This window comes from Equus asinus, chromosome 11 (genome assembly GCF_041296235.1).
Source record: "Equus asinus isolate D_3611 breed Donkey chromosome 11, EquAss-T2T_v2, whole genome shotgun sequence".
Classification (NCBI taxonomy): Eukaryota; Metazoa; Chordata; class Mammalia; order Perissodactyla; family Equidae; genus Equus; species Equus asinus.
This window is the reverse complement of record NC_091800.1, coordinates 80,238,895-80,264,562: the sequence shown is the minus strand read 5'-3', so window position 1 is coordinate 80,264,562 and position 25,668 is coordinate 80,238,895. Positions and strand designations below refer to the sequence as shown.

Sequence of the window (25,668 nt, the reverse complement as noted above, 5' to 3'; positions counted from 1 at the left end):
CCAAACATCAATAGAAGTCACTGTCACTCATTCAAATATTTCAGATCAAAGATTCGATATCTAAAGTCACAAAAAATAACCTCCAAGATGTATATTAAATGAAAGAATATTATTATAGATTAGGACCATGAATTTTTGCCACCCTTGGCTCAATTTAGAAATAAAATATAACTAATCTCAGAGCCAATTAGCAATTCAGAACACATGCACTATCCCTAGTAGGAAAAACAGTCCATTTAATGCTTCACGGATTGATTACAACATTTTATGATGATGTAAATATGTCTAGGATTTTCCGTAATTAGCGAAATTGGCTGTTCCTCCCTTCCCCTTCAGCCCCAGTCGTCAGGGCACACACCAGATCTAATTGTCTCAGCTAGTTTTTAGGCAAGATGTTTCATGATATTGCACAATATCCTCTTAGAATATATCCTCTTAAATAGGGATAAATCGTTTATAATTTGTTTTAGATTCTAAATTCTCATTGACAGATGTTTTCTGTAGATCCTTTCTTTCATTTTCAAACCAAGTTCTAGTTAATCAGGGCTTTCCTTGCTGTTTGAAATACAGAAGAAAATGAAAACTGGAAATTCTTCCAAGTTCTATCTTTTGCAGGGTTCCCTCAATTGAGAGTATGATTTTTCCACACCTGAATACATTCTCTTTAGGTTTGCCCACAAATTCAGCAGAAATTTTTCAGTCAACAAGAGAAGGTTCCAGAAGGAGAAATGGAAAATGGATTCCATTGGTGGTGGTTTAAAAATAAAAGTTCTTGTAAAGATACTGAATTATTTTCTGGAAAAAATATTCCTCAGTATTCTCTAGAATAATATAGGACCAAACCATCCATTTATAACATGGCCTTCACTTAGTATTGCAAAGTCAAGACAGAATGATTTCTCAAAGCTAGACTCTAGGTCTAAATTACAATGTAGCACATAAGTTTTATTCAGATTTGGGGACCATTTAATGTTTCAACTTATTAGTGACATGTTCTATGACTATTTTGGTTTTTGTAAAATATTCTTGATTGGGGGAAATTAAATTGTTGCCCAAACACATCAAAACTCTAAACATCTTAAAATCTAAACATAGTGTTTCAAGATTACAATTATATATGAAATCACTACCAAAAAGTACATCAGAGAGGTGAGAGTTAATAAAAGTATAACTAGGCTTGAAAGACGTAGACATCTTAAAGACATTGATAAAATGTTGAATGTCTGTGTGGGTAGGAAGGATCAAGACCACAAATTAAAAAGTCACATTTTCTCAAAATGATTTTAAAGTCCAAGTAACCAAACCCTTAGCAGTGTTAGCCTAATTTCTACCTTGAATTACTCTAAATAGTGTGGGAAACACAAAGGACAGACTCAGGGCAGAGCTGAGGGAGTGGGGCCACAGTCTGGGATGCAGGAGAATGTGTTCTTGGCCTGTGGGCCCTTAGGAATGTCTCACAATTTCTCTGGTACACAATCTCCAAAAGCATACTATACAGAAGAGAATAGAATCATCTCAAAACTTGAAAAAATTATTGTATTATCATTATTAACAAAAAAGACTAATCCTCAAACTAAGTTTTGGTTGAGCACATGATTTACAGTTCTCTAAATAGGAAAGAATTATTTTTTTCTCCTTTGTTTCCTATACATGTGACAAAAAATGATGTCCCTTCTCATTTGAAAAAGAAAAGTCTTTTGAGATGGAAGCTATTGGAAGTTTAAATAATTTACTCTTAGGATGGCATGTAGCTACAATCAATAGCAGAAAATTCTCTAACTTGGGTTTTAGGAAGCTTTCTAATTTTTCACTTCTCACAACACAGTCAAAGCCCATCAAATACTAGTTTCAAAAGCTTATTCCGTTGTATGCTCCCTGGGACACACAGCTCCAAAGGGAAAGGTGTGTTGAATGGAAGCACACATTCCCAATTCTCTCTGACCTTCCTCTCAGAAAAGTGTTCTTTTTTTGGTAAGGTTTTTATGTGGGTCAAAACACCCTACACACTGAGTTCAAAGTCGTCTAAGAACCACTCAAGTAAAAAGGACCTCGTATTACAGTTTTTTGCTGTCTCTATTCACGATGAAAAATGTGTTATAGCTAGTTACCCAATTGTCAAAAAACATCCACTTTTAACAAGACCTGATGGAAAATATAAAATTGAGAAAAGTGCATTACTTATAAAAACCATAGTAAAATGACTAAACAGCCAGCATTTAAGGCAAGAGTGATTTCACCATCAGAGACTGTCATGGCTACATGCACTAAATGCCCCACAGCAACTGTAAAATGAAGGAGAAAGACAGCACTGCAGTGGATACGGCGGTTGCTAAGTTTCAAAGTATTTTCACTTCAAAGTGCTCGAATCTTTAACAGAAAGTCAAATGGTCCCATACGACAGTAAGTCTAATGGGCCATTTTTTCTCCACTATTCACATTTAGGTTTTCAGTTTTGCTCCTTATTCCCTCCTAGAGAACTATTTTTAAATGTACTAAATTTTGTAGTGCAAAAATTTCTAAAGATGATCGATGGAACTTCAACAGACACAGTCTTCTCAGTGTATAAGCGTCCACAGAGGAATACGAATAATACGAGGTTGACAAAAGAAAGCTCTTGGCTGCTCACCAGGTGCTAGACACTGTTCTGTGCACCTTACACGCATTATGCACACAACTCTAGGAGGCTGGTAAAATGTTATAATCACCTACATTTCAGAGGAGGAGGCTGAAGCTGGGAGAAGTTCAGCAAGTTAACCAATGTCAAAGATCGGTAAATATCAGAGCTCTGACATAATGAAAAACTCGCGAGCAGCTTCCGTTCATCAAGCCCCCACGTCACTCTCTCTCAGGGCAATGTTGTCAAAAATTTTGCATTAGAATCAGAGTACTAGAAAATGTAGTCTTAAAAAGTCAAGAATTAGGGTAAATAGGAGTAATTAGAGAGGTGCTGACTGTTCAGTTGAATAATTTTGTTTGTAAAAATAGGTCCTGGGAGCACATCTAGATAGAGACTATGCAAATGGATAGAAACTGAGAAAACTTCCCCAATTTTGAATAAAGTCTGCTATCATCACAACCGGATATTCTTTGGTTGACTTTTCTTTCATTATGAACAAGGGTTTGAAAAATCGAAGAAAGAGCCTCATTTCATTTCTGAACTCTCCCAACACAAAACTGGAAAAACATGGATGGTTTTGTGAGACAATTAGAAAATTTTACTAAATGGTGTCAGGAGCCAAAAGGAACCATAAACATTTTAGCCCCTCGGGAATTCACAGAAATTTCAAGGAAGGCATTTGACTTTTTACATTGAGTGGGGTTTCAGTTAATTTTATTCACTCACTGATTCCAAACACACTTATTGAGCACTGACTATGCGTTAGATGCTCTTCCACATAATGTATCTCTGTTTTAGATATAAGTGGACTGTGACCTCTAACTGACACTTGGGTTACAAATTAATAGTCTAAATGAGCACAACCTTCATTGTTTTCCCAAGGTATTTATGAAAAGGAAATGCCCACATGAGGAGTAAATAAACCACAGGGAATTTTGTTCAATATTCCAGTTGTTCATATTCAGGGAGTTTGTTCTCAAGGCAGAGTACAAGTTGGGCCAACAACACAGTCTTAGGTGCCAGTGAGAAAAATAGTGTGAATGGAGATCCTAAGTATCTCTTCAGATCACATCAGAAACAAACACATATTTGTCCATTTCTATTTCACCATTAAAACCATTTTTTTTTCTGTGAAATAGCTGGTCCAGCAACAAAAACCGGATTCTTTCAGGTTTTTTGTAGGGTGCCACAAAATACTAACATGAGACTGTCAGCTCCTTGAAGTCAGGGGTCTGAGTCTGATTCATTCTTTACCCTATCACACAGTGTCTGGCACATGATAGGTACTCAATAAATATCTGCAGAATCAATCAATAAAAGTAACGCTGATGTTGATCACTGCCCTCTTTCTCATTTCTCTCACTAACGCAGGTCTCTCCAAAGTGCTGCTGACTGGCCCTGCCGGCGCTAACAGCGGTATTGACTAAATGCCTGGTGTTTTCGGAGGTGGAGCAGCTGTGTCTCTGGACAAGGAAATGGTGGGCTGGTCAGAAGGAGAATCCATTCTAAGGTCAAGAAGGTAAAGGGCTAGAAAGAAGGGACATCTTCTTCACTCTGCATCCCTGTTTCTAAACACATTTATACAGTCATAAGAATAGAAATAATAATAATTGGTTTTCCACTTTAAAACCATCCCATAGATATGGAACACTTAACAATGGTTATGAAATTCAATGTAATTTTATCCACCTTGACCGAGAGCATATGAAACTGCCATTTTTGTAGGCTAAAAGCAATCGCACCTCAGCAGTTTCAAATGCTTTGCACTGCTCAAAATGAAGGTACCACTGATAGAGATCAGAAGGTGGAGGAGAGAATGACAGCAGGGGAAAGGCTGAGAGAGCCAAAGCTGAATTTGATAAAATGGAGCGTTAAGAAATACCATTTATGGTCGAAAGAACAATAAATACAGAGTTAGCTATGCTTTTTGAGCTTACAAAGGTGACTGACCAGGAGAGAAACTAAAAATAACAGTGCATGTATATTCAACTGAAGGAGTGAAAGGGAGATGGAGGAAGGGATGAACGAAGGTGCAGGATGAACTAAATCCTTATCCATGACGGGAAGACATCAATAGACAATGTCCAAATGAAATAATTGCACTATTGGCATATTGTTAGGAATCTGGAGGTAACTCCCTAAAGAACTAAAAACAAATAAATATAGTTGCCTCTGGGCTGCAAAACCAGATGAAGACAGCTATGGGGTGAGAGATTATAGATTTTTATTAAGATCTCTTCAGTATCATTTGGTTTATTTTGACTATGGTATGTACCACTTTAATACAATTAAGGAAGTAACAAAAATGCCTAACTCATGGGTTTGCTGTAAGTCCTATATGTAATGAGATAATGCATTTCAAGGACTAACAGTGCTCGGCATATAGGAAGCATTAATAAATGGTGGCTATTACTTTTTTTTAAAGTTGTTGTCAAGGCTGAAAAATTCAGACAATGTAGATACAATGATCCTACAAAAAATACACCATGTTTTGTGAAAACAAAGAAAGATGTGTGCACTTTCAGGTTATATTATATACACTATAGAGGCATTTCAAATGTATGTTTACATGCCCTCAAAGAAGATAAGTAACTGTTTTCCACTAGGAGCTTCAACCATAGGTGACACATGAGAATCTGCTACAGCACATGTAACTGAGAAAAATCACCTTCTTTCCTTCTTTGTCTTTCAAAACTTTGCCAATATTTCCTTTTTTTAATGTATGGTTCCCCCAGGAAGACTTTCAGAATTCAGAATCAATTCCTTTTAGTTTTAGAGCTAAGATTTTTAAGGAGAATGACTGCATTAAACTGAGCTGACTCTAACTATCCAAAAGCAAAAGCAAAAACAGAGACGAAAACAAAAAGCAAAACAAAGAAAAAAGTCTGGTAGTGAAATAAACACATTCTAAAGTTAAGAGAGTTAAAATTTGCTTGTGGAAAGTGCAGGGTTAATTCTGCACGGGTTTTCCCTCCCCTCCTAAACGGAAGAGTGAACTAGAGCTGACCCACTTACCACAGTGTGGATGAGAGGCTCGACCAGAAGGAAAATACACCCTTTAGAAAGCTCTCCTCTGCCTTTCCTCAGCCTCCGCATGCAGATCTGGTCCACTCTCAGCCGTCCCTCGTGTGGGAGAATTCTTCCCCCTCCCCCACCTTCCCCCAGGCAGCTAATGGGGCCGATTCCTGTAAGTCAAAGCCTGACTTTTCAAAAAAAGTCATTCCAGAAAACAAAGCAGCCCAGGTTGACCTAACGGCAGCCCCCAATTCAGTGGCACGGCAGTTGGTCACTGTTCTTTCACGACTATAATGCAGCTCTTTAATTAACAAGAAGGAAAGTCTTAAGTCTGCTTGAGGTATGAAAAAGAAATTCGAGACTGGAGTTTGTAAAGAACCATGAGTGGTGCACTACTTTTTATCTCTACAAACACTCAAAGTAGCCGGCAAGATGAACATCACCATCAATGCAATAAATAAAGTTAAAGGTTTACCAATAAGACATGTCACAGAGAAAGAACCGGAGGGGAGCAGGGAGAAGGACGAGGAGGTGTGACAGTCAGCAGCTTTATTTATTGAGGGATCAGAGGCTGCTTAGGGCCAAGTCCTTGTTTTGTGTCAAAACACTGCCCAGCAGGTGGAGAGGGACTCTGGCAGCCTAGTGATGAGCGTGCCGAAAGGCTGGCGAGTGTCTGTGGGGAGCAGCCAGTCGCTGTTATTAGAGACGGGACTAGTCTGACTCTAAAGAACGAATGTCACCACCTTAACCGCAGTGGCTGTCCTCATCGCCAGGGAACCTAGCCTCATGTAATATTCAAAACTGTTTTTGAGGAAACTTAAAAAAAAAAAATCTCACGAAGAAGCTCTAAGTTGTGCCCACGTAACACACATCAGATCCAGACTTTTTCCTAGTCATGTGGGGCTGGGGAGATGTGACCTGATTCCGTTAATCCAATTTTGTGGAATGAATTAAACAAGCCTAATATTCCCATGAAAAACTGAAGCAAAAGGCAATGTGAACTATGATTTTCCGATCTGACAGTCCAGGCTTCTGTGAACTGGTCACTCGAAGGAATAAATATGTACGTCTAAAACAATTAGAGTTTATTAAAAAGGAGAGACGAAATGTACAGGAAGAGCAAATTCTCAAGAGAAGCCAAGATTTTGAAATTTCTATTTCAGAAATACTCAGGCAATCAAAATACCCATGAAATATATAGATCGAATATATTCAAAAGAGTTCAAAGTATGAAAAGGAATAAATTATTTTTTGATATATATAATCCAGAAGTCACTGTCGTTAGTTACCTTTCAGCAAAAGAAATCCATAACTGATCATAAAGAAGCAAGAAAATATTCCTCTTCCTCAACTTCTGTGAGTCTTTATATCACAGAAATTTTGGTTTAGAAGGGCACTCACTCATTCTGGGTCCAACCTCCTTCCCAGCACAGGGATCCCATGCCGCCTATGCTTGGAGCCTATGCTCCGCCTATGCGGAGCTCACAACTGTCACCTATCAGGCAGGTGATGGTACCCGACCTACCATTTGCTCAGCAACACAGAGCTGGGGGAGCCTAAGAGAACTAATCCAGTGACAAGGATTGTGCCAAAGCATATAAGACAGGTGTCTGCACAGTGTTCCAGAGCCGTCTGAAGTGTTCAGCACCCAAGTGTCCCATCAAGGGGACAGATAACGAGGAATTCCAGGACAGGTAAATCGGAGCCAATGCTCCGGTGTACAGATTCCAATGGATTCCAATTTGTCAAAAGACGGCAGAGCACTAATCACCTGGCTAGGGAGGAGAGAGTGGCTGGCTAGAGCAGAAAAAACCAGCTGGGATTCAAAAAGTGGCTTAATTAGTCAGAGGGTAGGGGAAACAGGTGGGAAGAGAATGTCAATGTTCTCCAGGCAAGATCCCCAGGAACGCTCCTAAAGCTGAATGAGTTTGATAACTCACTCACTGCAGAGAGGGAGAATACATACCCCGTGGAACTGTGGGCCATCTGCATAAAATGGACTTATTACAGGACTTGGGCATCAGGTAATTTGGAGTGGGTTCCATTAAGCAGAGGTTTGGATCAGATGATGTCAGGACACTGGGTTAATTCTACGACTGTTAGTGCCCTTGAGTGGATTCTGACTCTTGGCGACCCTGAGGACAGCGGAGTGGACTCCTGCCCTGTCTTTCTGCACCATCCTCCCACCTGCTGGCACTTCTATTCACGGGGTTTTCATGGCCAATTTTTTTCGGAAGGGGTGGCCAGGTCCTTCTTCCTAGTCTGACCTAGTCTGAAAGCTCTGCTGAAACCTGTCCACCATGGGTGACCTTGCTGGCATTTGAGAGGTGGCATAGTTTCCAGCATCACAGCAACACACAGCCACTACAGTATGACAACTGACAGACAGGTGGTGCGGTTCCCTGACCAAAACCACACCCTGGCGGGGGTGGTGAGAGAGTTGAGTCTTAACCACTAGACAACCAGGGCCAGTTAATTCTATTACTGGGTGTCAATAAATCTTCTGTCTTAAGAGGAAAGATGGGAGCAAGGCTCAAGCTGTAATTGATCTGAGTGTCACTTATGTTGACCAGCATGGGGGACGTTTGTTAATTTCTGCAGCTTGAATAACGTTCATGTTTTTGCCTGTAATCATAGAGGATAACGGAGGGATCTCATTTTTGTCCTGATGCACCATAGACAGAGTGTCTCACGTCGGTGCTTGGCAAAATCGTTTATGTTCAGTAGAATAACAGCACAGCCAAGCTGTGCATGCCAGGCAGCTCCTGGATGGCAGGGGTACTTCAGTCTTCTCAGAGGGTAAGGGGCGTGAGGTACTTCTACTGGACAGGAGGCCCAACTCGCTGTCCAGCACTTAGGAACCATGTGAGCCCAGCAGACATCCCCCTGCAGTAAAATTCTCAGTGCGACTGCATCACAGGTGTTTGGGGGGCAGTGGCGAGCCCTGATCTCTGGGGCTGAGTTAGTAGATTCACAGGTAGGGTCTGAGGAAGGCAGGGTCTGGGGCTGGAGATGTCAACTCCCTCACTAGCTAGTCCAGTCCACGTTTGTCCAGTGTTCCAGGTAACAACTTCCCAGCGTCATAGGTCAAAACATGCCACCGTCTGTATTCCTCATAGGAAAACTATTTATCCGCAAGGCTTCAGATTGTAAAGAACAGATTGTACATTCTGTCATTAACAATGTCTTGACGTGTCCAGAGTAAGGAAACCGTGCATTCTAAGTAGCAGCTCATGCCTGTCCCTGTAGCTCTGGTCCCAGGTAACTTATTCCCAGAACCATTTACCAGCACTCTCTGTTCTGTTGGATAACCCAAGGCCAGCACTCCTCCTGCATCTGTCATCCAGCTTAAATAATACCAGCATTAAAACTTACATTTTGACCTTAAATTCCTCTAAAAGAGTTCCTTGAATATTCTAATTTATTTTACTTGTCAGTCCATCTCGTAAGCATTATGTTCACCCCTACTTAACCACTCTTCACGTACTCATAGGTTTCAAGGGAGAAAATATGACCCTATTAGATAACATTGAAATGATAGTATAAGTATGAATTTCCTTGGTACAAGGTGAAAGCTGTTGTACTCCATCCACGTTCACCAGAACTAGCAACAGAGGGATCATCAGACTAGTTCAGCTTAAGCCTAACTCTATGGAGAGAGGAATATTTTATTTTGAAGGAACTATAGTTATTATTTCTTCTGGAAAACAGTACAATGACTCACAAATTCAAGCAAACAAATAATTATATAAAAATCTTCACTTTCAACAGCAGCATACTTTGTTTCGTTATTTAAAAAACCACCTTTGCCATCAAACCCTATTGAGAATAACCCTATGCAGCTAACAAAGCATTGTAGACTGAATCCTATGTAGTACAGTGTAGCAGAATGGGCCACCCCAAAATATGACTGTGGGAATTCAGGACATGCCACCCCAAAATGTGCCACTTCCCTGTGCTGATTGGTTTGAGCTGAAGGCACGTGGAAAACAGCAGATGCACGGAGAGCATTTCTCTGCACTCCTCTCTTCTGCCCAGATGGAGCCCCTAAAAGGAACTCAGTGTCGTCAGTCTCCCCACCCCCAGAGGTGGAGAGGAGAGGAGATGAGAGGACAGGAGAGGAGGCTAGAAGTGGACACCACACCCAGATGCACTTTGTCACAAACTATCAGACATCTCATCTATCTTCTAAGGGCCAATTCATCTTTCCTAAAAATCATTTACTCTCCCCTGAGAGGCCTCATCTCCCTTCCCCTTTCCCCATTATCAGGCATTTAATCCTGAACCATAAACCCCCTCAGGGAGTCACTGATTTTCCCTTGGGTATCCCCTGTATATACATGGGGTGTACATGTTAATAAACCTCTGCTTGTTTTTCTCTTGTTAATCTGTCTGTTATTACAGGGATCTCAGCTAAGAGCTTGGCGAGGTGGGAGGGGAAAATTATTTTTCCTCCCCTACAATAGCTAACTACACGGACACACACACACACACACGAGATGTGCTCCCTTAAAAATTTGTTATGTCTTGGGCCTGGCCCCATGGCCGAGTGGTTAAGTTCGCGCGCTCCGCTGCAGGCGGCCCAGTGTTTCGTTGGTTCGAATCCTGGGCGCGGACATGGCACTGCTCATCAGACCACGCTGAGGCAGCGTCCCACATGCCACAACTGGAAGAACTCACAACGAAGAATACACAACTATGTACCGGGGGGCTTTGGGGAGAAAAAGGAAAAAATAAAATCTTTAAAAAAAAAAAAAATTTGTTATGTCTCAAAAAGCGGGTAAACATATTTTCTTTCTTAATTTTTATATTTTTTTTTAACTCAAATGCCTCCATTCATAGAGTGCAAATATTGGCAAGTTTGCTGCTTTCCCTTAGAGCTAGAAACGTTCTCGTGAGCATACCAGTAAAAGGAGAGAAGACAGGATAAGCTCTGTCTTTTCTTTTCTACACTCAGCCATGTCATACTCAAAGTCAGGACCTTTTCCAAATTTGCTAGAAAAAGACAGAATCAAGAGCCAAATAAAAGCCTATTTAACTTCTTTTTATTTGAAACTTCAAAGTAGGTCATTTACACAGTGAAAAGCACAAAGAAGAACAAAGAAAAAGCGGTTAACATACAAACGAAGCCTCAACAGCAGTAAAACCCAAATCCAAATACTCTTTTTCTCTAAAGCACATTGTCCAGTATTGTCAGGAGAAAGAAGTCATGAAATTGGTTTTGTTGTATGTTTCCTTCCAATCATTGTGAAAGGCCATTGACTGTACGCTAAAAGTGAAAAAGAAAAAAAAAAATAGCCTAGCACTCAAAGTGAAAGGAGGGAGACATTAACCATTTATGAACCTGAAGCCAGATTTTTCTTTCTTTTAAAAAGCAAGTGGATCAATAGTTTCCGGTGAACTCAATTTTCAACTACGTTTGCAGTTACTGGATGTTCTTCCTTTTTGTTTAGGAAAAAAACTTCTGTTCTTAACAACTAACCAAACTTCACGGAAGACTGAAGCTCACGTTAAAAGCTATTTTCCTGGCCACAGCCACCAGGCTCCTGCCTCATATCCCCTCAAGGAAAGGCTTCTCAAACTGCAGCATGCGCAGGCATCACGCGGGGGTCCTGTTCAAACACAGACCGGATTCCGGGGATCTGGTTCAGGACCTCAGACTGCTTTCCCAACAAGCCCCAGGTGATGTCAACGCAGCTGGCCCACAGACTGCAAGAGACTAGGGAACTAAGTCAAAAGTTCAGCACCCCATGAGCCACACCAGATTCAGTTTAAGCGCCCTTAGAGTAGGGACTGAAACTCTTGATTTTTAATAAATTCAACCAATGACCATAATACACTGTATCAGTTTCCTAGAGCGGCTGTAACCGGGTGGCCTACAACAGAAATTTATTCTCACTGTACTGGAGGCCACAAATCTGAAATCTAGGTGTCCGCAGGGTTATGCTGCCTCTGAGGGCTCTGAGGAGAACGCTTCCTCACATCTTCTGGTTTCTGGCGTGGTGGTCCATCCTTGGTGTTCCTTGGGTGGTAGACGCATCGCTCCAAACTCCACCTCCATCTGCACATGGCCTTCTCACTTTTGGGTCTCCTCCGTCTCTATGTTGACACACAGTGTTTTCCTCTCTGTGTGTGTCTGTGTCCAAATGTCCCTCTTCTTATAAGGACACTAATCATTGGATTAGGGGCCACCCTCTTCCAGCATGATCTCACCTGAACTAATTACATCTAAAAACCCGATTTCCAAATAAGGTCACATTCACAGGTACCAGCGGTTACGACTTCAACATATCTTCTTGGGGACACAATTCAACCCAAAATGTGTGCACACCAAAGTTTAGGATCCACTAAAACTGGATCAGTTTCTCCACACTGATTACTCATTAGAATCACCTGGGGAACTTTCAAAATTACACCAATGCTAGATGCCAACCAATTAAATACGACTTTTCGGGGGTGAAACCAGGCATTACTATTCTTTAAAAACTTCTGAGGTAATTCCAGTGCATGGCAAGGGTTGAGAACCACTGTGTAAGACTCAGATTTTGCAGCTCTTTGTGAAAATATATAATGCTTTTAAATGGAATGTTTACATTTTTTTCTTAGCATGCATCAGAAAAAATATGCTGGTAATTTAGTGTATGCTAAAAATAGACTATTTAGAAAACACAGGCTTTTTGATATTTCTCTTAAGGAACAGAAAAGTTTCTCATCAATATGACTGTAGGTGTTTGATAATTTCTTTAGAATGGGAATAATATAGATTATGAAATAGTTACTCCCATAGATAGTCATTATAGACATTTAGAAATAAAGGTACAGAGTTAAGGAATAAAGTGCATTTGAGAGAATTACACTGAAGAAATTTGAACTTGAGAAGTTAATCTGAATAAATTCATAATTTATATATATAATTATATATATTTTTATATATATAATTCATAATTCATAACCCCATTTTCAAGTCTATAGTATAGGACTGTATTTGGATTATTCTCTCCAAATTTTCCCCAATTTTCCCGAGTCATGATTTCAGAAAACACTTGGAATGACTTCTAAATTTTTAAAAATAGATAGATGCAGTTTCTGGGTAAAAATTTAAAAAAGAAAAGAAAGACTGAGATGTTCAATATATATAGTCAGACCTAGACCCTAGAAAATACTTTGAAAAAGCTTAAATGATTAATATTGGGTGTCATTTGCTTTTTCGGATGGAAGACAATTCTATATTGGCATTTGCTTTGTTGTTACAGTGATTAGTGGCTAAACTAATAACTATTTTATGAAATAATAAGTTTCACTGCAACAATTTCATGAAATAATAAATTTTACTCTGCTTATTACCAGATGGTGTAAAGTAAGGAGCTGAAGACATACTGCTCTATGATAATCCAGAAGAAAAGAAACAGTGCATGAAGGAAAACAGCAACAGCTAGTAAATTGAGAGACACAGCACAATAAAATGTGAAAAGTAAAATACTAATAGGAAAGTGTGCCAAGCATATTAATCAAGTTAATGACAGTAAACAAATCACACAATTTTTTCAACAGGAAAAGGCAAGGATAAAGAAGTCGACATGAGGTTTTTGTAAACCTGAGACATAATTCATCATCCAGACCAGGACCATTGAGAGGGAGAGCTTGCTATTGGTAATTACACAAGGACAACAGCTACAATCAGGCTGTCTCCCAAACCTGAGGTGTGTGGTAACTGTAGTTTTCACCCAGTCTACCGCTCTTCTTGGCTTCACCGTTCCTGCCACTGTCTTAGCCCTTGAAACACCTTTCTAATGTCTTTTCCATGATAAAACATGGAAGAGTACACATTTAGTCAATATCCATTCCAAAATGTCATCCACAAAATCCATAAACACTAAATCATTTTACGAGTAAGAATGGGCTAAATCACGCTGTGATGAAATCAACCCCGAATCTCACTGGCTGGAAAACAACCAAAGTTTATTTGTCTTCTATGTGACATGCCCATCAGAAGTAAGCAGGGGGTCACTATGCAGCTTATTCTTGAGCACTGCCAGTCACTGTTTGGGAGGAAAAAGAGTGCCCAAGCCTCACACCACAAGTGAGTGACATGCCCTGGAAAAGACGTTTAACACTTTCTCTCTCATCTCATTTGCCCAAACTCATCACATGGTGCCACTCAACCAAGAAAGGCCTACAAACTACAGTCCTGCCTTGGGTGTGGAAGAGTTGAAGTGGAACTATTTGCAAATGTAATTCATGACTACCATAAAAACATCTTCCTAACTCAGTATCTTCTTGAACCTTGCTCTTGTTATAAAGACCTTTCTAGCTGTGGGGGGCGTTTTTGTTGTTTTGGAAGGAGGAATGCTCCTCTCTTTTTCTTTTTTCTTCAGTATGTTTTTCTCTCTGATTTCTGTTTTGCTTTGTATCGTTTTTTTATAACTTTCTAACAAATGTATGGAAGTCTGCTCCTGCTACCAAACGCTGCAGAACAAACCATATTTTACTATGTCACTTTCTGTACTAACTCCTCTATTTAACATTGAGCAAGCAATGGTGCACGTCTGCACAATCTCTGTGATCAGTACAGCCGGGAAAATAGCCACATTTGTCAAAGTACAAATTAGGAGATCTTCCCCTCCCCAAACAAGCGAAGTGGTGATTGTAACACACAGGTAGCCTTCCTTTCAAGACATGGAACTTTGAGTAGGTTGCATTTGATACCCTGAGAAGCAGAAGGCACACACAAAATTCCATATACAAGGTGACTGCCACCATGTCAACTTAATATATGTGCACAATATGTGAGCCCTGAAGAAGGGTTTTAAAGGTCGTTATTCCGGAGTGACGGCATTGCAGGCCATTTAAAAAATACATATTTCCTTCTTTAGACGTTTTCTTCGTTTTCCAGATACTCTGCAGTACACTTGAATTTATTTAAATTATTATTTTAGAAACAAATGTGCTATATTCAGAAGAATTTGTCTTCTTCTGCAAAGGTTAACTTATGGCCTGGATGCTAACCATTGCTCACAGGGATGTCAGGACTTTCAGCTCTTGTTAGAACACATTTGCTTATATGGCTATAATAACCTGGTGTTTTAGAAATAGATTCAGGTGCTAGGGGAAGTCATTTCCACGTTCAAGCAGAATCCTAATGTGAAAAATTGATTATATGGGTATAGTGTTGCATGGTGGACAAAAATTACATATGAACCCTTGTTCTCAGTGGTACCAAAAATTAGCAAATTCTAACTTCATTTTATACTCCTTCATGAAGCACACCTTTTAAACCTTAACTAAAATCCTATTCCTAATCTATAGAATAAGGTATCTAACTATGTTGCTAAAACTTGCTGTTCAGTTCAAAATGTATAAAATTTTGAAACACGAGTAGCCGTTCTAACAGAACATTGTTTGCTAATTTATGGTGGTGAATTACCACTCTGCCCTGATAACTGACAGCCTCAAGAAGGACTTTAATTCATTGGTTATATAATTACTATGCCCTAAAAAAGAGCAGACAGAATTATCTGGGTGTTGTATTGAAAGAGAACATTTGCAATTTTGAATTTATTTCTAGGGGGGGAATTGAGAATCACACTGCATGCATCCAGATCTACTTGCTGTGTTTCTTTGGATAAATCAATGTCTCAAGCCTCTCTCAGCCTGCCAAATAGAGCTTTAATGGTGCCCAGCTCATTTTCTAATAATATTTTTTAATTTAAAATGTTATAAAGATGAAAATAATTTCTAAAAAGAAAAATTTTTTAAATAGCTAAATAAGGAGATTTCATAAGAAAAAAGGTTGTTTCCTCACTTTCAAAGTAAAATGAGCATTTATAAACTTCTCTTGTTAATTTTAATTTAATTCTAATCTATTGTTCTTTATTCATTTACTATCAATTAATTTTTCTAATAGTCCCTTCTTACACATCTGGGATATATTGGTATGCACGTGTGTTTTATGCATATATCACATATGTAAGTATATAATATTTCATTTCTTAAATGTAATATTATTTAAAATAGTCAGTGCTAATTGAGTGCTTACTCTGTGCCAGGATAAACTCTAAAGACATTTCTATGTTAACTTGTTGAATCCTCTAATAATTCATCAATCTCAGTTTACAGGTTGAGTCTTGGGAGTTTAAATTAATTTGTTGAATATTAAACATTATTATAAATAGCAACTAAATTATTGCTCCATCATTCAATTTATTATAATTTTGGAAAAATAATTACTTAGATTTTTATCTAAATATAAATCTAAGCTCAAATAAATCTAATTAATGATAACCCCTGGAATATCTTCCTAGTGGTTCACTATTACTCACAGTTCAAACATGAATTACAAGAGAAAATTAATCAGTTCTTGCTCATAACTAAATAACAAATTTATTATAGGGCTAAGGAGAGGAAAACCAATGAATCTTGGACTTTCCTTAAACATATTGATAAACTGTACTTCTACTGGACAAATTCTAAGACTAGAATTCAATTTATTATTACTCTTTAAATAACTTGAAAAATTAAATTAAGTCATGAGTAATGGTAATCATTGTTATAGCTATAAGTCATAAAATTTTGTCCAAAAGTTGATCTACTAAATATATACCTCATTTCAAATAATATTTATCAGAAATCACAAACAATATAAATAACTTTAGTTATATCTATTAAAATTGATTCAAAAATGGTTTTAATAGAGAATAAATCTCAGAGACTCACTCCTTGCCTTGGATCCTTAATTTTTAATCTTTTGATAATGTCTTCTCAATAGGATTTTAAAGTATTTTTAAATTAAGTCATACTACGGTACAATAAATGATGTGAAAAAGCAAGTTACCAGAAAGCATGATCCCATTTACACAAAGTGATGTATATCTTATATGGAAAAGAATATATTTTTTGTAAAAAAACTGGATGGATAGGTACTAAGAAGCTAGCAGTTTTTGTTTTCTGCCTGGTGATATTGACAAAAATATTAATTCCTCTATTTTTCTTATCCTTGTTTTCCAAATTTTCTACGTTGTGCCAGAATCAGCTTTGTAATTTAGAAAAATTACAGAGGAATACAAAATCCAAACATGAGTAAATTATTACCATTAATCATTTCAACACTTTATCAATGCATCTATTTTCATTTCATTAAATCCTCTTCCATATTTACCCATGTTAATGCAATAATGCATGATATAATTTCACTTAAAATAATTGTAAAATTAGTCTTTGTGAAATAGTAACAAAAGTAAAACATACCACCTTCCTAACTCTTCAAAAATGCTGAGCCATCACTGGATCACAATGTTTTAAGTCCACTATGCTTACTTGTGGTGTTCATACCAAATTATGAGGTTCAGATCTGCAATGTTAAGAAAATTGAACATTTGGAATTTTAGCAACCCAACAGAATATTATAGTCATGTATCAGGGACGCCTGTCTGAGTAAACTCTCTTCTAGAACCCTTTGCATCTGAACACAGGAATTCCAAGTGAACAATGCCATCAACTCTGGCAACTTGATGGATGGCTCCTTTTTCCATCCCCAGGATGACTTACGAATATGCTCCAAAAATTTTCTCTTATATTACATCCTGTGTACCTTCTGTGATCAAAAATATGAAGACAATGTGTACAAAAGAAAAATCCTACATACTTTTTTTTAAAAAGCAGAAATGAAAACAAGACAATCACTACTGCTATCATTTTTTTAAAAATGTAATAGCCAAAACACACACTATACAATTTAAAAAATCCTCAAATATTGTTTCTTTTTGAATATTTTCCTTAATATTCCAATATTTACTCGTAAACTTGACCTATAACATTTTCTGAACCTAAAATATCAACACCAAAGCTGAATATTATAATAATATTGCAATTTAGTGTCTTTTAAAAAATGATTTCCCATGCCTGATCCCATTTGGGGTGGATGATCAATCCTATAATCCTGGGAGGTTGGCAAAGAAGGTAATATTTTCACCATTCTTCGTCTGCCAAAACCATTCATAAACTTTTAGGCAATGACTCCATGCACCCATAATGCCTAATGCAAGCCTCTGTCTTCCTTTTGTGTGAAAGGGTCTTTATCTCCACCCCCCTCTCCATCCCGCTAACACTCTCACATCTTTAATTTGGCCAATCTTTCTTCATCCCTCAAGATTTAATGCCATCTTCACACGGCATGGCAGCCATCTCCAAAATGGTATATGAGATGCTTGGCAATTGTCCCTGCTGTCTGTTCCCACAACAGTTTCCTAATATTTACACTATGTAGTGAAATATTCTGCTTAAATATCTTCCTTGCTCCCCTGGCTGGGTTGGTGTGCTAGGGGCTGAGTAGGGGTGTGTCACCTGCCTCTCCTGGTTGGAACATCTTCCTTCTCCTTAAGGATCCTCCAGTTCAGGAAGTTTGTCTATTTCACCTTGCACTTCCAGTATCTGTGAAAATGCCTCAGGAAGAACAGGCTGAACTCATAAATGTGAAAGTGGACAGACAGAACCAGACTGAGATACAAGGTCAAGAGTAAGGAAGAAATGACTCTGTTTTAGCATTGAGTTCAATATATTTTCACTATATTCCATCATCTCTTTGAATCTGAAATAGTCACAGATCATCAAGAGATGGCTCTGAAAATCACACAATCGTGATGAAAAGTACTGGAGAATCTGAACTAATTTACCTAAAAAAAATGTTTTCAAATTAGGAAAAATTTTAGGTCTTTGCCTTATCCTAAAATGGCCTTAATGGTGCACAGAAAATATATTATTATATGTATCTAAATAATCTACAGTCACTCAAATGGAGACAATGAATATGCGTTAGTTCAATAAACTCATTGGGAATGCTGGAAGGATCTCAACAGCTTCCCCTGATTCTAACAGTGCTGACATACTTCTCCTGCTTCATCATATTGCCTGGGGCTACCCTGTGAGAAATAGTAGAAAAAGAGGAAAACCTTGTGGGGCTGTGATAATGAGAGGTACAGGTTACATATACAAAAATAGGCAAGAAGAGAGGTGAAGGTTTATAGGTAGAGAAAAGACACTTCGCTTACTTGAAACTATCTTTGAACAAGAATTGGATAGTAATAGGGTTTGAATATTTTGTTCAATTTAGCTTGGATATTATAAATGTATGTTATCGGCATACGATTTAGGATCCTGACAGTCAAAAGAATTTCAACCAAAATCTTTAATGATATTTACATTTACTTAGAAATTTAGGTAACACATAATTTGCCCTTTTGCCATATGATTTTAGTGAATCATAAAAAATCTTAGTAAGTTCTTGTATCTTTTTTCATTTATATAAATTAGGAACTCAAAGAATGATGCCCCTAAATGATTAAATTTATTGTATTAATCATATGAATCCATGTGGAATTATATACTCATCAACATAAAGTTAATTTCATTAAGATATCACTCACATCTTCTGCCATACAGAAAAAATAATTTTAAATTGCATTTTAGAAAGAAATGTGTGTTAAAGACTTCTACAACAATTCATATACATTTATTTTCCTCAATATCTTTAGACTGTGTAAACTGTCTATATGACAAATATGTTTATATATTATTTTTTGGGCTGCTAAATTGTAAAAAATAGGTGGCTACTCCAGGAGAAGATTTTAACTGATTTCCTTTCACTGGATACCCTCCATTCCCTCTCTAAAATATCTTGATTGATGTTTGTGACACTCTGGGTACACACTGCCACTAGTCTGGTGTCTAGTTGGCCCAGAGAATTCTATTCCCACCTGTAGAAATGTGAGCTTACCAAGACAGCATTACCTTTAGTCCCAAATATGAATGTGCCGTTTGTACTTATTATGGTTACAAAATTTAACTAAATAAACAGATGGATTGAGTACCAAAAAGATAGAGTTATTACTATGAAAACTGAGCTTAATACTTTGTAAACACAAAGTTGTTCAAAAGAATACTGTTCAACTAGTTGGAAGATAAACAATTTAAAATGCGTTAAGGGAAATTCCTAAAACCTAGGAAGAGGTCCCCATAGTGTAGTGGTTAAATTCGATGTACTCTGTTTTGGTGGCCCAGGTTCACAGGTTCAGATCCTGGGCACTGGCCCTACACACTGCTCATCAAGCCATGCTATGGTGGCACCCCATTACAACAAAAATGGAGGAAGATTGGCCCAGATGTTAGCTTAAGGCTAATCTTCCTCAGCAAAAAAAAAAAAAAAAAAAGCAAAACTAGGAAGATTCTGCACTCAAATGTTGCACATGTGTCTTTCAGTTCTAGCTTAACCCGAAGAAGAATTTTGAACCTAGAAATCACAGGGTACATGTATGGGTGTGATTCAGTGAAGAAAGACCACTGGACTGCCAATCTGTGTACTTGTACTCATGAAAGCGCTACATCAAGTGTTCATATATACATTTACATTTAACTACTTCAGGATATGCAAACCATAGCATTAATTAGAACTCCTTTATTGATCTTATTTTGATATTTCCTGATGTGAGTGACTTGTTCCAACTAGACAGAAGGCCATTCCAGGTAAAAAATGGCATGCGCAGCCGCCATTGTCAGATGTGGTAGGAATTAGTAGGCAAGATGCAAAGATTGGCTCATGTGCACCAACAGGTATGACGGCAAACAGCTGGAAGTTAACGGGAGAGGCGTGAAGGGGAACAGTAAAGTCTTAGGCCGTAGGTTGAGCTTATAAAAATCTAACTTTTAAATTAAAGTCTTTCCTTATTCACCAAAGTTTAAAAAAAGAAAAAATTTTATTCACATCTATTTGGATAGCAAAAATCTAGGTAGAGAAGACTTGCTTATGAATTATTGCACAATTAGATATTTTAAAATAAATATCTAAGATAAATTAATAAAGTATATTCATTTCAAATACTTCTCTGCTTTTATTTTTAGCAACATGGTCTACTTTGTGGAAGTTCTATTGGCATGATTGACAGCCTTGCACACAGCCAGAAGTTGGAGAATTCCATGTAACAAGTGTGCCCTTGGTCACTCTATCCACCTATGACCAGAGTCATCTGCTATAACCATTAATTACAATACTCAAACAATGGACATGCTTCTTAATTCCTGTGTAGCATTTTCCTCTTGTGGAGATACCCCCAAAACTTGCCTTTATCATCGATAGGAATTCAGTTAGCAGCACTAATCCTCCATCTCTAATGTGCATACACACTGATTTCTCTTCCAGGCTCCAACTGACTGCTCTTTGGGATTATCATTGTAGATACCATATTTCTAACAACTTCTCTTTTTAGTTATTTAGCTCATCCCAAAGGCAACGGTGATTAGTGGAAAGACTCCAAGACACCTAGGCAAAAGACACAAGCTACATCACATCAATACACAATCTCAACTGCAAATAAAGAACTTCATGGGGCATGGGCCACCACTGTGATTCCAGGTCCCAAGACCCTCAGGAGCCCATCGGGTCTCTCTCTCCTTACCTCTCTAACTGGTGGTGTTATAGCCACATGAGCTTCCCCCTGGCCCCCCAACTCCCACTACTAACTACTCTGGGCATCATGACTCTGTATTCCCTGCTTCCCAAATACAAGTTACTGGGGAAGAACAGTCCTCAGCAGGTTCCTAAGTATTTCCTAATATGCCAGAAAATCAACGCTTAATTCTGTGTGTTGCAGCTCTTGACACATGGCAGCACGGGGCTTTCTGAGAGCCATTCTAGCACCCAACAATATTTGACTCAAGCCTCTTTGACTTTGATGATTTACTTGGACAAGATGCTCTTCACTCATTAGCACATCTCCTCAGACATGATCCCACTATTGCACTACTGACCTCCAGCCCCAGTGGAAGATCTTGACCTTTCCCCTCTGTCCCAGCCCCACAGAGCATAACAGGTAAGAGAACTGATCACCAAGCACCTCTCCATCCCCGGGACATAAATGTTGGGGGCAAGAGAGGGTGGGGGTGTCAGTGAGCGCTTATCAGAAGACAGAGCCACACCAGGTGGTGTCTCAAGGTAATTAGACCTAAGAATTGATAATTAGATGTCCAAGGACTGAAAAGATAAGAAAGAAATACTAAGGTGTCAAACAGAGGCGGCAACTACAAGATGCAGCTATGACCCCCGGAGTTTGGGTAGAAGCTTACTAGAGGGTACTGGAGCTGAAACCTGATCTCTAGAGAGAAAATCTTGTCCTGCTAGTGCTGGCAAGTTAGAAGGAGCATGAAAAAACCAGAATAATATGTTATAATACGCTACTTGAAAGAGCTGTTGGAACCAACATTTCTATTTCAAAATCAACCACACAATTTTGTAAAGAATATTAATATTTGCATTCTAGGACATCCACCTACATGAAATCTTGTAGCCATTACTTATGGAAATCTCAAGTGTTTGTGCCTTAATTTCAAATACATCCTTGTAATGTTGTTTATCCTCCAAACAGAAGTGTCTATATTATAGCAGAAATGTAGTTTCTTTAGGGCTTAGGAATATAAGTAGAATTAAAATGGCAATTGCAAAGTGATTTAAATTGGCTCTCAATCAATAGACAGATAGTTTTTATCATTTTTGATAGAACACTTTTTCATGCCACACAAATGACTTTGATGATTTCCATGCATGCAAAACTCTATACACGCAAAAGGGTGAACACGTTTGCTTCTCAATTACATTTTCCAATGAATGTCAGTTTTCTTAGTATTCTCTGAAAAAAAAACCTTGACTCTTTCTATGTCTCTAATCATAATTATACACAGCCAATGCCCTCAATCTCTAAAAGCCACAAGGCTGTCTAGCAGTTTCCTTACTCCAAGACATTCTCCATAATAGCTCCAGAATAATTTTTTAAAACTCCAGTTCCTTATGTCACAGCTTTAAACAACAGAACTCTAGAGCAAGGCCGGCAAACTTCTTCTGTCAAAGGGCACATAGTAAATATTTTGGGGTTTGTGGTCTGTACAGTCACTGTCACAAAATCGCAAAAGTAGCCCCAGACAACACAAATTAATGGGAGTATCAGTTTGCCAATAAAACTCACTTATCAAAAGCAGATGAAGGGCAAGATTCTCAATGGGATAGTGCAAGCAATGGCCCACAAGCCAAACCCAGCGCAAGCCCAGCCCTGTCTATATTGTCTGCATGCGTCATCCACACCCCGTCCCTATGCTCCAGGGCTGCTTCCCCATCACAAGGGCTAAGCTGAGTAGCTAGTTGAGACAGACTGCATGGACCATAGAGTGGAAACCATTTAATCCCTGGCATTTTACAGAAAAAGTTTGCCAGCTTCTGCTTCAGAGAAGAAAGTCTAAACCCCGCTTAGTGCATAGGACTTCAGGATCAGGCTCCTGCTTATTCCCGCAGGGCCTGCTACAGACCCTAATTTCTAACTCTGCCAAATGTCTGCAATGACCCAAATCACAATTCTCTGCCTGTTTGTGCAAGCTGTGACCTTTGTGTTCCCTCCCTACCACGTTCCTCACCAGGGGGCATAAATCCTGCCCAGCATTCAAGATCCAGCACAAATGTCACCTTTCATGACAGCCCCCCAGACAGCTACCCCTAAATGGACCTTAAACCCACAGATCCTAGACTCCAATATAGCGTTTAATAAAACACCTTATTTTGTAACTGTGTGTTCACCTACACACAGTGAACAGCTGGAGGGCAGTATTTTGCTGTCTTATTGTTTTACTTGGTCTCCCCAGTGACTCACATCACAAGAGTTACTATCCAATAACTGGAGGGAGGGGGAAGGAAAGGGAGAAAATTGAGAGGTTGGGCCAGGAGGATGGAAGAAGGGAGGAGCTAGGAGTTAGAAAGAGAGAGAAGGAGAGGCAAAAGGAGAGGCAGGGAGAGAACGAGAGAGGGAAGGCAGGGAAGAAGCAGGAGGAAGGAGAGAGGGAAAAATAAAAGGAGGTGGAAGAGATGGAGGCGAGAGAGGAAACAAGAGAGGATAAAGCAGAGAGGAGGGCATGATCAAGGAGACAGAGCAAGCTAAGGAGAGGGCCAGGGTGTTACAGAGAGGCAGGATGCAGAGCGGGCAGCAGAAAGAGGTGCAGCGGAGAAAACCACTCCAAACCAGCAGACAGGGAGGAACAAGGGAGGAGGGTACCTGCCGATACTAGAAAGAATCGCTTCCATTATTTATTGATTAAATAATTCTTTATTCAGTATTTTACACACAGTCTTGCATTTTAACCTTACGATAACTTTAAGAAATCAGTATTTGCCCATCTCACATATGATGGAGCTCAGGCTCAGAGAGAGATGTGGCAAAATCAGTATTTGAACCCTTGTTGTTAAGTAGGATTCATACTGTCTCTAAAAGAAGAGTGAGCGGCAGAGACCACACTCTCTCCTTCTAGACAAGGAGAGCATTTGTGCTGGTGTACATAGCTGCCCCAAATAAAAACTACACTTCGCAGCATGCCTTGCTGGTAGATGTGACTAAGTTATGACCAATAGGAGAGCAGCTGTGGCTATTTCCTAGACCTCCGTTACTTAATAACCGCTTCCTGCTCTTTGCACTCCTTCCTTCATCCCTTATACTTCTTGTTGTCAGGAACATGGGTGCCAAAGACTCGGACATCCTGAGGACAGCAGGCAGTAAGCTGGTGAGAGCTGCTCCCTGAGGAACTGAGCTCCCAGCTGCTGCACCAGCCCGGGGGTGCCTCCTCTGGACTTGCATGTGACAGGGCAACAAATGTGTGTCTTGGTTAAGCCAGGCTAGTGTGGGAGTCTCTACCTCAGGCTGCTAAATCTAATCCTAAATAATGCAGAGGGTGAAAGGGAGAAAAGAAGGCTCCATAAAGAAAATAATTTTGTAATCTTCTCTTCTATCAAGAAAATTCTTCAAAGAAAGCAAAATAGCTTTTCTATACATTTTTGCTCCATCTAGGTTGTATATATCTGCTGGGTTTTTCTTTTCAGTCTTATTTATCTATTTTCATTATGAGGCTTTTAAAAAATTTTTAGGAATTGGTTTGGGCAGCAAACGTTGATGTTGGACTGCTTGCTAGAAAACTCTTTTTAGGTCCTGGCTTTATTTATTATTTATTGCATACCGATTCTGGGTTAATAATTCATCTTAGGGCAGACCCTAAGGGAAAGAAGACTTTGATTACAGAGTCCTGAGAACTTTAAGAAAAGTATAATATCATTAACCCCTTTTGAATTTACCATAAATCCTAAATGCAATAAGACTTTAAAGATATGATTTCTCAGCCACTATGTTTACAACGTTCTGATGCTGGAGTAGCAAAATAATGTGATCTGGAAATGTACACCCAACATACACAGTCATAATTACGATCACGCCACAGGACCAAGAAGAAAGCAAAGGAGTTGGGATGTGAAAGTGTCACATAAAAGCTCATGGTGCTCTTGGTGATGTATATCTGGACCAGCAGTGTACATATTCTGAAGCCCAATGTGGAAAATTCATGGGCATCAGGACGCCAGAGGTTTCATTCCAACCAGACATCTTGGTGGGTAAGTTTCACAGATGGACGTTGATGCGCCCTAGTGAGAACACTGGCAGCTCTCTTAGAAAAAGGATGCTTAATAAACACACAGAAACAACCCAGCAAAGACAGACGTGGCATCATGGGTCATGTGCCTTGTTTATAACAAGCCTTTTCTAAGAGGTCATTTCTAGTCTTAAAGTCTTCAAATGGGCATCCAGTCCTGGCAGCTGCCTTGATATATCACTTTGTATAATAATCCTCATTTGAGTTTAAAATAGGAAGGTGACACAGATTCCAATTAGAAATTGTGTTACATAAATAATTTTCTCATTATGTAGCTTTCACTTTTCAAATGGCTGTTATACATGGCATTTTTAGTATTTTAATTCTTGAATTCAACCTGTCTCTAGTCGTACACATGGCACCAGTTGTGATTAAAGACTATGCTTAACAAACTGGAGAAGAAGAAATTCTTGGCAAGGAAAGAAGGAGTGTCTCACTCTCCCTTACAATCTCTTTCTCTCTCTCGGTAACACTTATCAGGGCCCCAATGTGAGAAGGGGAGAGATTTTAATTTTATGTCAGCTTAGAAATATTGATGATTT

At 38.9% G+C, this 25,668-nt stretch overlaps 1 protein-coding gene across 3 annotated transcripts in view; it reads right to left on the bottom strand.

Moving 5' to 3' along the window:
* The window catches only part of MYO16 (myosin XVI), a 599,178-nt gene that overhangs the window by 508,621 nt on the left and 64,889 nt on the right, over positions 1 to 25,668 (bottom strand). Inside the window, exon 1 of one of the 3 annotated variants that reach the window (XM_070520139.1) lies at positions 5,633 to 5,750. The exons of the other annotated variants lie outside the window; for them this stretch is intronic. The gene's annotated coding sequence lies outside the window, so the exon portion shown is untranslated. Of the gene's footprint in view, positions 1 to 5,632; positions 5,751 to 25,668 lie in introns of those variants that run through there. 3 annotated transcript variants of the gene reach the window in all.